The sequence below is a fragment of the Myxine glutinosa genome, chromosome 13, assembly GCF_964187855.1.
Source record: "Myxine glutinosa chromosome 13, kmMyxGlut1.1, whole genome shotgun sequence".
NCBI lineage: Eukaryota > Metazoa > Chordata > Myxini > Myxiniformes > Myxinidae > Myxine > Myxine glutinosa.
The window spans coordinates 50934573-50952041 of NC_136273.1; the positions used below are offsets into that span (position 1 = coordinate 50934573).

Below are 17469 nucleotides of genomic sequence, written 5' to 3' on the forward strand. Positions count from 1 at the left end.
CTGATATATATATATATATATATATATATATATATATATATATATACTTTGCACTTTGGATCCGGCCAAAGATGGCCGCCTGGCCAAACTGAGCAATCGGGGGAGAAGGGCCTTGGTAAGAGAGGTGACCAAGAACCCGATGGTCACTCTGGCTGAGCTCCAGAGATCCTGTGTGGAGATGGGAGAAACTTCCAGAAGGACAACCATCACTGCAACACTCCACCGATCTGGGCTTTATGGCACAGTGGCCAGACGGAAGCCTCTCCTCAGTGAAAGACACATGAAAGCCCGCTTGGAGTTTGCAAAAAAGCATCTAAAGGACTCTCGGACTGTGAGAAACAAGATTCTGTGGGCTTTCATGTGTCTTTCGGGCGGCCAACTCTAGGAAGAGTCCTGGATGTTCCAAACTTCTTCCATTTAAGAATTATGGAGGCCACTGTGGTCTTGGGAACCTTCAATGCAGCAGACATTTTTTTGTAGGCTTCCCCAGATCTGTGCCTCGACACAATCCTGTCTCTGAGCTCTGCAGGCAGTTCCTTCGACCTCATGGCTTGGGTTTTGCTCTGATATGCATTGTCAGTTGTGAGACCTTATATAGACAGGTGTGTGCCTTTCCAAATCATGTCCAATCAATTGAATTTACCACAGGTGGACACCAATCAAGGTGTAGAAACATCTCAAAGATGATCAAGAGAAATGGGAGGCACCTGAGTTAAATTTCAAGTGTCAGAGCAAAGGGTCTGAATACTTATGATATGTGATAAACGTTTCTCTCAAAAAGGCGATTTGAAATTACATATGAGGATTCATACAGGAGAGCGACCTCACAATATGCTCGATATGTGATAAAGGTTTCTCTCAAAAAAGTGATTTGAAAAGGCATATGTGGATCCATACAGGAGAGCGCCCTCACAAATGCTCAATATGTGATAAAGGTTTCTCTCAAAAAAAAACATTTGAAAACGCATTTGATGATCCATACAGGAGAGCGACCTCACAGATGCTCGTTATGTGATCAAGGTTTCTCTCAAAAAAAAACATTTGAAAACGCATTTGATGATCCATACAGGAGAGCGCCCTCACAAATGCTCAATATGTGATAAAGGTTTCTCTCAAAAAAAACCATTTGAAAACGCATTTGATGATCCATACAGGAGAGCGACCTCACAGATGCTCGTTATGTGATCAAGGTTTCTCTCGAAAAGGCGAATTAAAAATGCATATGATGATCCATACAGGAAAGTGACCCCACAAATGCTCGATATGTGATAAACGTTTCTCTAAAAACAGCCATTTGAAAATACATCTGATGATCCATACAGGAGAGCGACCTCACAGATGCTCGTTATGTGATCAAGGTTTCTCTCGAAAAGGCGAATTAAAAACGCATATGAGGATCCACACAGGAGACGATCTCACAAATGCTCGTTAGGTGATAAAAGTTTCTGTCGAAAAGGCGATTTGAAAACGCATTTGAATATCCACACCTGAGAGCTGAAAGCTGAAATACCAGGTTATGAAAAATTAGGTTAAGAAGATTTCGAAACTGAAGAAACCTGAAATTGTACCAATGATCGTCGAAGCAACAGGGAATCCGGATGATCAAGAAACACTAACTGAGTACTTAAGAAGCATTCCGGGGAATATCACGACAAACAAACTACAGGTGGAGGCTGTCAGAGCTTCAGTGAGGATTCTGAAAGGAGTCCTTGGAACAAAGCTATGAGAATGAAGTTTCACAAACTGGTTCACGAATAATAATCCTTTTCCGAAAAAGGAGGTGGAGATGTTGAGTTCTGGGAGAACTGACTCCCACCTCCTAAAACCTGCATATGGAGATAACAACCAACGATAGTGTCCTTATAAATGTTATATTCGTGACAAGTGTAGAAGTAGGACTTCTACATTAATCCAAATTAATTAATACTATCTTGTTGGATAAGTTTCCCTGTAGGAAATTACAATCTTTTTGTACAAAATGGCTGAACCATTTCATCTCTCAGGCACATATGGAAAATGAATTTGTGCTAGGCCAGTAAAAATGTACTCTTGAACTGTGCCAATGAAAAGTGTAGCCGAAGCAAATTCTTTCGAATGCATGTATAAGCTGTCTTCCCCTGTGCTGTCTTTCCGTCGTGGTCCCCCTGTGCTGTCTTTCCGTCGTGGTCCCCCTGTGCTGTCTTTCCCTCGCGGTCCCCCTGTGCTGTCTTTCCCTCGTGGTCCCCCTGTACTGTCTTTCCCTCGCGGTCCCCCTGTGCTGTCTTTCCCTCGTGGTCCCCCTGTGCTGTCTTTCCCTCGTGGTCCCCCTGTGCTGTCTTTCCGTCGTGGTCCCCCTGTGCTGTCTTGCCGTCGTGGTCCCCCTGTGCTGTCTTTCCCTCGTGGTCCCCCTGTGCTGTCTTTCCGTCGTGGTCCCCCTGTACTGTCTTTCCCTCGCGGTCCCCCTGTGCTGTCTTTCCCTCGTGGTCCCCCTGTGCTGTCTTTCCCTCGCGGTTGTCAGCTCTTTCACGAGCCTCGATTCAGTATACAAAAAAAAACAAAAAAAATAATAATAAAATGTGATATTTCAGTTTTTTCTTTTTAATAAATTTGCAAAACTTTCTAAAATCCTGTTTTCTCTTTGTCATTATGGGGTATTGAGTGTGGATTGAAGAGGGAAAAAATGAATTTAAACGATTTCAGCATAAGGCTGCAACATATCAAAATGTGAAAAAGGTGAAGGGGTCTGAATACTTTCTGAATGCACTGTATATATATAAATAATAATAATAATAATAAATAAAAAAATATATAATATAATATATATAAATATATTATATATATATATGTTTAGATATATATATATATATATATAATATATATATATGTATAATATAATATAATATATACATATATATACATATATATATATACTTATACATATGTAAATGTATGTGTGTATATACACTACATGACCAAATGTATGTGGACACCAGAACATTGAACATCTCATGCCAAAATAATGGGCATTAATATAGAGTTGGTCTCCCCCTTTGCTGCTATAACAGCCTCCACTCTTCCGAGAAGGTTTTCCACTGGACGTTGGAACATTGCTGTGGGGATTTGCTTCCATTCAGCCACAAGTGTATTAGTGAGGTCAGGCACTGATGTTGGGCGATTAGGCCTGGCTCGCAGTCGGCATTCCAATTCATCCCAAAGGTGTTCGATAGGGTTGAGGTCAGGGCTCTGTGCAGGCCATTCAAGTTCTTCCACACCGATCTCAACAAACCATTTCTGTATGGAGCTCGCTTTGTGCATGGGGGCATTGCCATGCTGAAACAGGAAAGGGCCTTCCCCAAACTGTTGCCACAAAGTTGGAAGCACACAATCGTCTAGAATGTCATTGCATGCTGTAGCGTTAAGATTTCCCTTCAGTGGAACTAAGGGGCCTCACCGAACCATGAAAAACAGCCATTATTCCTCCTCCACCAAACTTTACAGTTGGCACTATGCATTTGGGCAGGTAGTGTTCTCCTGACATCCACCAAACCCAGATTCGTCCGATGGACTGCCAGATGGCGAAGCGTGATTCATTACTCCAGAGAACGTGTTTCCACTGCTCCAGAGTCCAATGTCGGCAAGCTTTACACCACTCTATCCGATGTTTGGCATTGCGCATGGTGATGTTAGGCTTGTGTGCGGCTGCTCGGCCATGGAAACCCATTTCATGAAGCTCCCGACGAACAGTTGTGCTGACGTTGCTTCCAGAGACAGTTTGGAACTCGGTAGTGAGTGTTGAAACCGAGGACAGACTATTTTTACGTGCTACGCGCTTCAGCACTTGGCGGTCCTGTTCTGTGAGTTTGTGTGGCCTACCACTTCGCGGCTGAGCTGTTGTTGCTCCTAGATGATTCCACTTCACAATAACAGCACTTACAGTTGACCGGGGCAGCTCTAGCAGGTCAGAAATTTGACGAACTGACTTGTTGGAAAGGTGGCATCCTATGACGGTGCCACGTTGAAAGTCACTGAGCTCTTCAGTACGGCCCATTCGACTGCCAATGTTTGTTTATGGAGATTGCATGGCTGTGTGCTTGATTATATGTGTGCTAAACACCTGTCAGCAATAGGTGTGGCTGTAATAGCCGAATCCACTTTTTAGAAGGGGTGTCCGCATACTTTTGATCATGTAGTGTGAATATATATATACAGTCACGTGAAAAAGTAAGTACACCCCACATAAAGTTTTGACTTTTTCAACATATTTCAACATACAGCTATTTGATCTTCATTTCAACAATATTGATAGATAAAGGTGATATAATATAACAAATATCATGAAACATTTACATTTTGTAGTCCATTGTATAATTTAAATAAACATAAATTCAAATTTCGCATGCGGAAAAAGCAAGTACACCCTTGGCTCTAATAGGTGTATTGCCCCCTTTGGCAGAAACAACCTCAAGTAGGCGTTTCTTATAACTGTCAACCAGTCTCTGACATCGACTGGGAGAAATTTTTGCCCACTCCTCCATGCAGAATTCTTTCAGCTGTGCGATGTTTGAGGGGTTTCTTGCATGCACAGCTCGTTTCAAATCCCCCCACAACATCTCAATGGGATTTAGATCCGTGCTTTGACTTGGCCATTCCAGAACCCTCCATTTCTTTCTTTTCAGGCATTCCTTGGTGGATTTACTGGTATGTTTGGGGTCATTGTTATGTTGCAAGGTCCACCTTCGGTTGAGCTTCAACTTTCCGACAGATGGCCTCACATTATCCTCAAGCACCCTCTGGTGCAATGAAGAATTCATAATGGGTTAGATGATGGTGAGCTGCCCAGGCCCTGATGCAGCAAAGCTGCCCCAAACCATAATATTTCCACCACCATGCTTTACAGTTGGTATCAGGTTCTTGTGGTCAAATGCTGTCTTTGGTTTTCGCCAAACATGTCTGCTGGTACTGTGGCCAAATAGCTCTACCTTTGACTCATCTGTCCAGAGCACATTGTTCCAGAAATGCTGGTCTTTGCCTAGGTGTTCATTGGCAAACTTTAGTCTTGCCCTGAAGTTCTTTCTGGACAGCAAAGGTTTCCTCCTGGCACACCTCCCATGTAGATCAAATTTGTGCAGCCTCTTTCTAATGGTAGACTCATGCACTTTGACATCAACAGTGGCAAGAGCTACCTGTAGGCCCCGTGATGACATTCTGGGGTTTTTAGAGACTTCTTTCAGCATCTTGCGGTCTGCTCTCGGGCTGAACTTGCTGGGGCGGCCATGGCCTGAACAATTTGGCAGTTGTTTGGCATCCTATCCACTTGTAGATGATCTTCCGGACAGTCGAATGATTGATTTCAAATTGTTTGGAGATCTTTCAAATCCCTTCCCAGACTCGTAGGCATCTATAAACTTCTTTCTGAAGGCCTCAGAAAGCTCTTTTGATCTAGGCATGGTGACGCCGCACACTTCAACAACAAAGAGCAAACCAAACTAAATGTCTGAGGTTTAAATAAGACAGCTTCCTCCATGATCCTCTCTAACGATGTTCTAATCATTTTCACCTGAGCTGGTGCACCTGATTCAAATTTTAGGTATTTGAAGTAGTGATGAATGTCGGGGTGTACTTACTTTTTCCACATGTGAAATTTGCATTGATGTTTATTTAAATTATACAATAGACTACAAAATGTAAATGTTTCATGATATTTGTTATATTATATCACCTTTATCTATCAATATTGTTGAAATGAAGATCAAATAGCTGCAAGTTGAGATATGTTGAAAAAGTCAAAATTTTACATGGGGTGTATTTACTTTTTCACGTGACTGTGTGTGTGTATATATATATATATATATATATATATATATATATATATATATATATATATATATATATATATATATATATATATATATACATACATATATGTGTGTGTGTATGTAAGACATGCACGCCGATGTTTTATTAAAATTTCGTGCCCATTTCAAATGATGAGCTGCCCAGGCAAGCTGCCCCACACTGAGAAGACAGAATGACTTTGGCACTTTAATCTTGATTAGCGAGCTTTTTGGAAACTAGTCCATTGCACTGCAGAGATAACATTAATGAATGTGCGTGTGATCATTACATGCGCTTGCTAATGTTTCTTTTGTGTGCATGTGGTGTTAATTAAGTCTTGCTTTCGACAGATTCTGCCTTTGCAACCTAATGGGCCATCGTCAATAAGTGACCGTGTGAAATGTGTTCATTAGTTTGACATGCTCACTTTTAAATATTTATCAAGTTTTATGCTTGAACTTCGCCGGGCCGTTTAATGAGGAATGGGTGAATAAGCTTTTCGAATTTGACGAGGGGAATCTGCTATCAAGATTGACATTATTTTCTGATTGTTTGCATTTCTTATTTGCATCGGGGCATTTACAATTAGCCCGACTTTCTTTATCTCTGAGTTGAAGTTCAAGTTCGGCCTTTCGTTTGGATGCAGCACTAATTCTTAAAACTCAACTTCGTTCCCAACATAGCTGAAGGTAGTTTTGGAGTATACAGTGACGAGGTTCCTTGTATATGAGCTAGAATACAGAATGGATCAGGATGGAACAGCACAAAAATCACAGTAGAAAGAGTGGAGGAGTGTGGTGGAAGATACCACAGCAGCATTGAGGGACAAAGTAGAGGGAGACTTGGAGAAATCGGGGATGTGGGAAAGAATGAGGGCAAGGGGAGGACCCAGAGTGTGAGCAAGATGTATATGGCCGCAAACTCTCAATCACTGAAGTGGAAGAAAAGACTTCGAACTCGGAAAGAGGTGGACTTGGATGGGGTTAATGGGCATGGAAAAGATAATGGTTGTGGATGGGGGATGACTGAGATGATGGTGAATAGTTGTCTTTAAGTCAGTGGTTCCCAAACTTTTTTGGTGGCGAACCTGAATACAATCTTATCCTGGCCTGGCGACCCTAAACGCTGCACATGTAGTGCTAATGACCTATCATTTTGATACATTGTGTTTATTCATATCGTTTTATTGAATTAATTAGCAACACATAATGATTTTCAGAGTTTTTAATTGGACAGAATGAAAAACAAAAAAAACAAATTTTCATGAAAATGAGACTTTATTACACAAATATTTTCTCAGTGGCTACCGTGATACTGCTTCATTTTGTGGGTAAGCTCCTCTAAGTTTGGTTTTTTGTTGATAGACAAAGCACAACGCAAGTCATACTGAGGATCCACGCAGTTCCTTGCTTTAGTCTTGATTGCAACAAGACCTGAAAATCCTTGTTCACAGAGATATATTGTTGGAAAAGTGAGAAGAGCTCTTTCAGCCTCCCGAGTCAGATTGGGCTTATCCTCAAGTTGGGTCCAAAATTTGGAAAACGGGAGCTTTTCAAAGCGTTGCTTCTGCACTTGATTTTCCTGGAGTTCTATAAGTTCTTCTTGAAATCCTGGAATATCTTCTCCGACTTCACTGATGCCCACATTGAACACATTTCTGATCCAACTATGCTTCTTGAGGTTGACGTTTTCTGGAAAATACCTGTCCATTTCTTCCTGAAGGTTCTTCAGATGATCTTAGAAAATACTTTTGACGTCAACAAGGGATATTTCCGACGCATCTTCCAGCACAGCACTCAGTTCTGGAAAGGCAGCCGTTTTTCCTTTCGCCAATTTTTCTCTCCAAAGAGCAAGCTTTTTCTTGAACGAGGCAATTTTTTCACCTATGTCCACCATGGTATAATTACGGCCCTGCATGTCGGACTTCAGTTCATTCAGGTGCATGAAGATGTCACCCAAATAGGCAAGCTTTGCCAGCCAAGCAGCGTCTTTAAAGCTTTCTGCGAATGCATGTCTCTTCTCACGTTAAAATATTTAAATTTCCGTTTTTAGTTCAATAACTCTTCCGAGAATCTTCCCTCGGGAGAGCCAACAAACATCAGAGTGGAACAGCAAGACCTGGTGATGTGATCCCATCTCTTCACACATTTTATGGAAAATGCATGAGTTTAAAGCCCTGGCCTTGACAATTTTCACAATTTGGATAGCATCATTGAAAACTACATTGAGCTCCGGTTGCAAACGTTGAGTGGCAAGGTTTTCTCGATGTAAGAAACAGTGAATTATTATGATATTAGGGTTTTCTGCTTTAACATGAGTAACAAAACCCAAACGACTTGCCATCATAGATGGAGCTCCGTCAGTGCACACAGTCAAACAATTCAACCAGTCAAGATCATGTTTCTTGAAAAAATTGTTCATCATATTAAAGATGTCTTCTCCAGTGATGGTAGTTGACAGGACATTACAGAAAAGAATTTTTTTTCCAGAATGTTGTCTTCTCCTCTGTACCTCACAAAAACAATAAGTTGAGCGTCACCTGCAATGTCTACTGATTAATCCGTCTGCAACAAAAAATTTCCTGCTTTTTTCAATGCCACAATCAGTTGAGCCAAAATATCATCTGAAATGAGATCAATTTGACGTTTGATACTATTGTGAGAAAGTGGTACCGATTCAATCTTCCTGGCAACATCTGCTCTGCAAACGGTTTTCACCATTGCCGCTGCTGCTGGCTTCACCAGCTCCTCTCCAATGTTATGGGGCTTTTCGCATCTTGCAATATACCACATCACCTCAAAGGATGCCAAGGAAGCTTTCACCAGAGAAAAGGCTAAACTCAAGGGAGCATCAATCCAACTTAGTTTTACCTGTTCTTCTTTGTCCTCCCAGTAACTCAGTGGCTTGTTGACAAAGTTTGGATGAACTGAATGCAAATGACGCTTCAATTTGTTTTCCTTCATAGATTTTCATAGATTTCAGGTATGTGAGGTGTCTTCTGATACCTCAGGGAGATGGATGTCCATGCCTTCCATAACCCCAGGTCACCTGTGGGCAAGGTGTAGTACCTGTCAGCCTCCTTTATCAGGGTAACGGTCCACAGCCATGTGGTTTAAATGGCAGATGGCTCTGCACATCTGGTGTATGAGAGTCCAGTCGACTCCAACAGCATGGGTGGAAGAGGGTGAATTTCCCAACGGCCAGCAGAGGGATGGAGAGGAGTGGCGACCCCCTTCCCCTCCCCCCATCTATACCACACACTTACCTGTGTGTACCAGCCATAGACAGGCAATATGATGGCACGAGATGACATGACAAATCCAATACGGCTGCCAGCTCCGGGAGTGAGTAGAAGCATAGCTGCGGGTCCGGTTGCACACCCTGCACTGGTCAACTGGTTTGGACAATGGCAGGACACTGGTTTGGGCAACATGACGCTACTCCCTTAAACCCATTTGGGAGGGGAGAGGCTGACCAGTATAGCAAACCCAAGGCGACCCTTCGAGGACTACCACGTGCCTGTCAAAAGATCAGGACTCGAAGGCTACGAATGGCAGGACACTGCGTTCGGCATGAGTACCTAGCAGTTAGTAAGCTGGTGCTCTGGGAACCAGAGCATGGACAGGCCTCGAGAGGGGTGTGTCATTTGACATACGTCAACCAGCTGAGGCGGAATACAGAACTTGCGACCACTGCAGAAATGAGGTAATGTATGCAGGACCGTGGAGTCTGGCACGCCATCATTGCCCGAGGAGGAAATTCGACATGATCATAGATTCATTGGCGAGGACTTGCAGGTGCCGAACACACTGAGGTCGGACATTCCCAGATTTTTCTCTCATCTCGGTGAAGCCATATTTCAAAAACTCAGGCTTATACAGCAGTTGTGTTTTGCGTTGGGCCATTTTTCCAGTTAAAGACCAGACCAGGAATGAAAAGAGTTATACATGATAACATTTTTAGAAAACATTCGAAATTGTTCAAAAAGTTTAAAATAACCAATTGTAAAGTTAATTATTATAATTAATGATTATATTATTTGACTCCACACACAGTAACATTCATCAAAAAACACACGTAAATAAAGACAAGTAAGATGTAGGCAATACTTACTTTGTTTGTAGTAACTAGATCTCAGCCTCCAGTAAACAAGTGAAAGCACGACTGTCAGATTGTGAACTGTCGACACATGCGAAAATCATATTTCTTATCTGGGAAAAATTGGTTTTCTGGCGTATTCTTGAATGATTCAGAATAAAAATGAAATTTTGGCAACAGACAAATTGACAAATAAAAATAAAAATGTTTAACAAATAAAAACAGTGGCATTCAATAATTATTAAGCTCAAACGCTAAAATTACAGGTCCATCTATAATATCGCATTCAGATAAGAGTGATACTTAACAACAGGCTCCTCGCTAGTCTGTTTGACGCACGAGTATTGGACGTGAACGGACTCGAACATTATTATATTAAGCGTATATCGATGCTGTTGTATCCAGCAATTACCCGAAACGAACTTGATGGTAACTTCAACGGTTTAATCCGCAATCTCAATACAGCACAGCATGCCCATTAAGCCTCCAAAAACCCCATCTTTCCTTAGCTGCTCCCACTCTCCAAATCCAAGCGTCACTTCCGTTTCCCATACATATGAACTATAACATGTGAATTCCAAACATAACAGATGCTATATTATCCACAACTATTCGACTTTAATTACTATTTCAATAATCCCTCATATTGTGCCAGTGAAGTAATCCCCTTATAACACTGTAATATTTCTTTTTTGAGACCGTCCCGCGACCCTCAGGAACATCCTCGCGACCCAAATGAGGGTCGCGAGGGTGTTCCTGAGGGTCGCGGGATGGTGGGTTTGGGAACCACTGCTTTAAGTACTGGATGGGTGAATGAGTTTGAAGAGACAGAATAAATTGGTTCCACAGGTGAGAAAAAAGAGGAACGAATGAATGGAGGCGAGTCTGGATTTTGGGAGTCCCGGCAGAAGGGGGATGCTGGCAGACAGTGTGCGGCCTGTAGAGACCCTGGGGGTGGGGGAGGGGGTGGGGGGTAGAGCATAGAAAGGTCAGAGGTTGCAAGACCAGGAAGGAGACAGTGGAAAACAGAGACCAGCGACCTGTATGCAATGGAAAAGTGATAGACCCAGAGTCTCGGCTTCATTGCGGGAGATTTTAATGATTTTGAAGGCCTTTGTTTCCATTGTGTCAAACTGAGTAAGGTGTGACTGTGAGGCAGGGGTGACAACCCAGAGGAGGGAGAGCAATATCCATCAAGCTGCGGATGAAGACCTTGTAGGTAGATAAAGGTGAAGAACTGGTCTAAAGAAGACCTTGTATGAAGAACTGGTCTTGCTGATGAAGGCTAGTGTCGATCTGCGTTGGCAGGCAGGTAGAACAATGGATGGAATGAACAGGATGTTTATCGAAGTATGCTAACCGCCATGGGAAGCAAGGAGAAGCACACGTTTCGTGTGTTAAAGCCTCTTTTGCTCCGACAAGGGTTAATGGCCAAAACGTAATTTCCTTCTGGCTTCCCACAGCGATTAGCATATCTTAATTAACAAAAAAGGTTACTTGCTTTATTTACCAAATACATATTTATTTATTTATTCTACAAAATAGCATTTCAACCTTCAATTAGGAAAGGTCGTCCATGGAAAATGATTAAACAAAATACCCTTGTGATATGTGTGTGATGAGGTTACTTTATCTGAAGACCAGCATCACAAGCAGCCTCTGTCATGTAGAATTCAAAATGGCAGAAGGTTCTTGGGAACCACTTGATAAGGCTTGAAAGGTCTCCCTCTCAGCCTCCCCCTACCCCGCACCCTCTCTCAGATTCTGCCCCCCTACCCCCAATCCCACACTCTCCCAGCTTCCTCCCATACAGCACCCTTGCAGCTCCATTCCCCCCATTACTCCCAGTGGGAAATCCTCCCTTCTGGACTATTGATGAAAAACTTCCCTGCAAATGTCTCCTGCTCTTCCTCTGATCTTATTGGTTCATCTGATCAGTATGCTTTTCCTCCATTGCTGCTATTAGCTGCCAGATTGGGCTGGTATTTGGATTGGTCACTCGTTTTATTGAAGACTTTTCTGAAACACAAAATAAAAATACAAAAGGCAGTGGATTTGAAATGTTTGGCAAACTTCGGTACCGTTAAAGGATTATTTATTACTTTGCTGGGCTCGAAGGGTTTGCTGAGCACATGCCTAAGACCTGTTCATCCTGGGGTAAAATGGTGACCCAGCCAGAAACTGCCATCCTGATGTTTCGCAGACAGGGCGATTCATCAATGTGTGTGCCGCTATCCGGATGGACATTAAAGTAGGTGTCCCGTCTACCGGCATTATGTGGTGGACGTTAAAGCGCCCACAGAGAGTAGGCGCGGTGTCATCGGCAACCGGAGCAAGTCACTAATTCCTGCTCTAATCTACAGTGGGCACCACATCAGTGGCGCAGCTGCGATCCCAGCAAATTATTCTACCTTCAACCGTGCTGCATTAAGAAATAAGATCCATTTGATTTGGGGTCCAAAGGTGAACAATTTCTGTCGAAATTTGGATTTGCTTTACTGATGGTGAAAGTAATTCATTTCTTAGGGAGCTTGTCTATAACTTGTAATAATGAGGGAGAACTGGACATTATTTCTGCCATCATGGTTACTTCCGCAACAAAGATGGATGGAGGTTATGTTTTCACGTCTGTCTGTCTGTCTGTTTGCTTGTCTGTGGATAGATTTGGGTGAAGTTTGGTGGAGAGCTTTGGTATGTGACAAGAAGAAGAAGAAGAAGCAGAAGAAGAACCACCTTTAGAGGCCATTTTTCCCTGCAGAGCGGGGGTTGGCCTTTTTTTGAGCACCGTAGTCCCCTTTTTGAAGCAATGTTTTACAGCTGGATGCCCTTCCTTCCGCCAACCCTATTAGTCAGTCACCTCATGCGACACAGGTAATTACAATGAACTGGTACTAAATTTGCCGACCTCGGAAGGATGACAGGCTGAGTCAATCCCCCTGGCATTAATTCAGCGATCAATCGGGATTCGAACCCAGGATCCTAGGATCCCAAGCCAGCACCCTAAGCGCTAAGCCAACACCAGGCCAATACCAGACAAGGTTGAAATTATTACATTTTGGTATAGATCAGTATCCAGATACTAGAATTTTTAAGCGATTCTTCACCATTGAGAGAGAAAAAATGATATACAGTCACGTGAAAAAGTAAGTACACCCCATGTAAAGTTTTGACTTTTTCAACATATTTCAACATACAGCTATTTGATCTTCATTTCAACAATATTGATAGATTAAGGTGATATAATATAACAAATATCATGAAACATTTACATTTTGTAGTCCATTGTATACTTTAAATCTTACTATAATTCACCAAATGTCCGTCTGTCCGTTCGAAGGTACCGTAAAAACTGCTGAACCGATCGCAAAGATATTTTGGGTGGGTAATCCTGGGACCCCCGGGAGTAAAATAGGCTATTTAGTTTTCCCAATTTCAGCTTTGGTCTCCAGCATTCTCAGGTTTGGACTCCCGCATAACATTCGCGTTCGCATAACGTTCATTGTGACGATGTTCTCATTGTGACGATCTTACTATAATTCGCCAAATGTCCGTCTGTCTGTCTGCTCGAAGGTACCGTAAAAATTGCTGAACCGATCGCAAAGATATTTTGGGTGGGTAATCCTGGGATGTCCTGGAGTAAAATAGGCTATTTAGTTTTCCCAATTTCAGCTTTGGTCTCCAGCATTCTCAGGTTTGGACTCCTGCATAACATTCGCGTTCGCATAACGTTCATTGTGACGATGTTCTCACGATGTGTGTGTTCACGGTAGTGTTTGACGTGACGGTCTGAACGTAATTTCGTAATGTTTTTCGTTTCGTAATCCTTCAATGAACGTTTAATGTTAAATGAACGTTTAATGTTTAATGAACGTTTAATGCCCTTCGATGTCTGGGGCCGCACGCGCGCTACACTGGACGGGCCAGCGTGTACCTTGCCCTTCGCCATCGGGCTCAGGTAAACCGCTGAGCCCCATCCGTGATGGGGACTGGGGCTTGAGACAGTGTCCCACGAACGAGGCATTCCCAGTAAGCGCGAGTCATCAGCTCGCGTTGATTAAGTCCCTGCCCTTTGTACACACCGCCAGTCGCTACTACCGATCGGACGGTTTGATGAGATCCTCAGATCAGCCCCTGCACGGGCCGTTCTCGGCTCGTGCCGGTGCACCGAAAAGATGAGCGAACTTGACTGTCTAGAGGAAGTAAAAGTCGTAACAAGGTTTCCATCGGTGAACCTGCGGAAGGGTCATTATCGGGACAACATGAGAGCGAGCGAGACGCGAGACGTACGTGGTACGTGATCGTCCATGTACTGTTTAGCCATGTACTGTTTAGATTTTGATGATTTGCGTGTGATATCAGGCCTGCGGATTTCACCGAAACGATCGTTACCGGTAGCGTGTCGGTAACGTGATAGCAAAAACACAGACCCGAAAGTACGTTTCCCATCGCAGAAAGGCAGTGTAAGGCAAAAAGATGTAGTATTTACCTTCACGCGTGATTTTCAGCTAACTATTTTGGAAGTTGAGTTTTATTGCCAACAAAATTAGGCCGGCAAAGCAGATAGCATGTAGTTTCCCACATTCAGGTTCGCGATATGACTTCCGCTTTGACGGACATACGCATCGGTCTAAATCACAGACTTCCTTTTCAAAATGGCATCCGTTGCGAAGCGAAAAGAACCCGAAAATGTCGCCTTAAAAACATTACGAAAATGGTTATTAAGCGACGATTTTGAAGAGGAATGCGATGGGGAAGGCTTGGTCACATTGCTTCGCTGCAAAGTATGTGCTACTCATTACACAGACATACGGAAGGAGGCATCGCGCCGGGGCACAAGTTTATAGGACACGATTTTAAATACGAACTTTTTCACGTTGTTCCGATGTATTATATGGACATGGGACTTGCGGAACATCGCACAGTTTGCATTGCAATCCATTTATTGTCCGATGACCTTTAGGTTGTTACACCGAAACTTATGTAAGTTGTACGATGTTATTAAACTGTTCAGTTTGACTTGAAATAAGTATTTTGTTTTGATTTGTTTCTCTCTAATTCTGTGATGGAGAAATTCTGAAAAGCTGTTTCATAAACCTAATAATAAGGGAGAATCAACTAGTTTGTACAGTAGTAGTAAGTACAGTGCTGTGCTAGACGTGGAGGGGTTCTCAAATTGTGCAGACCGAACAGAGAGGGGGGGGGGGGGGGGGGTCAATTCGTTGTTGGTTTACATAATAGTTGAAGCATTAACGGTGTCCGTTGTCGTCTTGCGTTACAACTCATGAGACAGAAAATATTGTGAAAGTCAGTTCTAAAAAAATGGAGAATCATCATATAACTTAAAATAAAATAAAAAACTTTATTTCATAAGGGTATACACAATCAAATTGACAGAATTTGCTCTTCTCTGATAATAAACATCAACCTCAATAATGAACATGCATTAATTACATTGCATACATGTAAATGACAGGATTTATTATTGGAGACTACATTTTTAATTTTGTATTACAAATGTTTTGCTTTACAAATTATAAAGGAAAAAAAATCGTTTCCCATTAGGTTTGGGCACGGAACCAGAATTTTGTTTCCCATCGGTTCCCATAAACTTAAATCACGGAACCGAAAAACGGTTACCGATGAGATCTGAAATCCCCAGGCCTGGATATGATTCAATGGATGTTTATATGAATCGTTTAAAATAAAAAAGCCTTCAATTTCTGATATTTTACCTTTTCATTTGGGCTTCCCAATTGAAGCCCCGCCCATAGGGCGGGTACTGTTGCTAGTAAACATAAATGCAAATTTCGCATGTGGAAAAAGTAAGTACACCCTTGGCTCTAATAGGTGGTATTGCCCCCTTTGGCAGAAACAACCTCAAGTAGGCGTTTCTTATAACTGTCTACCAGTCTCTGACATCGACTGGGAGAAATTTTTGCCCACTCCTCCATGCAGAATTCTTTCAGCTGTGCGATGTTTGAGGGGTTTCTTGCATGCACAGCTCGTTTCAAATCCCCCCACAACATCTCGATGGGATTTAGATCCGGGCTTTGACTTGGCCATTCCACAACCCTCCATTTCTTTCTTTTCAGCCATTCCTTGGTGGATTTACTGGTATGTTTAGGGTCATTGTCATGTTGCAAGGTTCACCTTCGGTTGAGCTTCAACTTTCCGACAGATGGCCTCACATTATCCTCAAGCACCCTCTGGTACAATGAATAATTCATAGTGGATTCTATGATGGTGAGCTGCCCAGGCCCTGATGCAGCAAAGCTGCCCCAAACCATAATATGTCCACCACCATGCTTTACAGTTGGTATCAGGTTCTTGTGGTCAAATGCTGTCTTTGGTTTTCGCCAAACATGTCTTCTGGTACTGTGGCCAAATAGCTCTACCTTTGACTCATCTGTCCAGAGCACATTGTTCCAGAAGTGCTGGTCTTTGCCTCGGTGTTTATTGGCAAACTTTAGTCTTGTCTTGATGTTCTTTCTGGACAGCAAAGGTTTCCTCCTGGCACACCTCCCATGTAGATCAAATTTGTGCAGCCTCTTTCTAATGGTAGACTCATGCACTTTGACATCAACAGTGGCAACAGCTACCTGTAGGTCCCGTGATGACATTCTGGGGTTCTTAGAGACTTCCTTCATCATCTTGCGGTCTGCTCTCGGGCTGAACTTGCTGGGGCGGCCTGGCCTGAACAAGTTGGCAGTTGTTTGGAATCTTCTCCACTTGTAGATGATCTTCCGGACAGTCGAATGATTGATTTCAAATTGTTTGGAGATCTTTTTAAATCCCTTCCCAGACTCGTAGGCATCTATAACCTTTTTTCTGAAGGCCTCAGAGAGCTCTTTTGATCTAGGCATGGTGACGCCGCACACTTCAACAACAAAGAGCAAACCAAACTAAATGTCTGAGGTTTAAATAAGACAGGTTCCTCCAAGATCCTCTCTAACGATGTTCTAATCATTTGCACCTGAGCTGGTGCACCTGATTCTAATTTTAGGTATTTGAAGTAGTGATAAATGTTGGGGTGTACTTACTTTTTCGACATGCGAAATTTGCATTTATGTTTATTTAAATTATACAATGGACTACAAAATGTAAATGTTTCATGATATTTGTTGTATTATATCACCTTTATCTATCAATATTGTTGAAATGAAGATCAAATAGCTGTATGTTGAAATATGTTGAAAAGGTCAAAACTTTACATGGGGTGTACTTACTTTTTCACGTGACTGCATAGCAGAATATCTCAAAAAGTTATGGACGGATTTGGACATAACCTGGTGAACAGTTTAGGTGTGTGATGTGGAAGACTTGATTAAATTTTGGTGAAGATCCAGATGCAATAATTTTATAAGTGATTATTCACCATTAAGAGATGGGGACAAAAACGATATGTAGTTTGATATTCCAAACAGTTATGGACGAGTTATGACTAAACTTGGTGGACTAGTTGGTTTGGTGATGATAACAAGCCGATTAGATCTCGTTTCTGGTCCGAATCCAGATCTGGCCTATCAGTGGATACAAAACATAGACTGTTCAGCCTGC

General features: G+C 42.4%; 1 protein-coding gene across 1 annotated transcript in view; it reads left to right on the forward strand.

Moving 5' to 3' along the window:
• UPRT (uracil phosphoribosyltransferase homolog) overlaps positions 1-17469 on the forward strand; it is an 84255-nt gene that overhangs the window by 38081 nt on the left and 28705 nt on the right. The gene's annotated exons all lie outside the window — the stretch shown is intronic.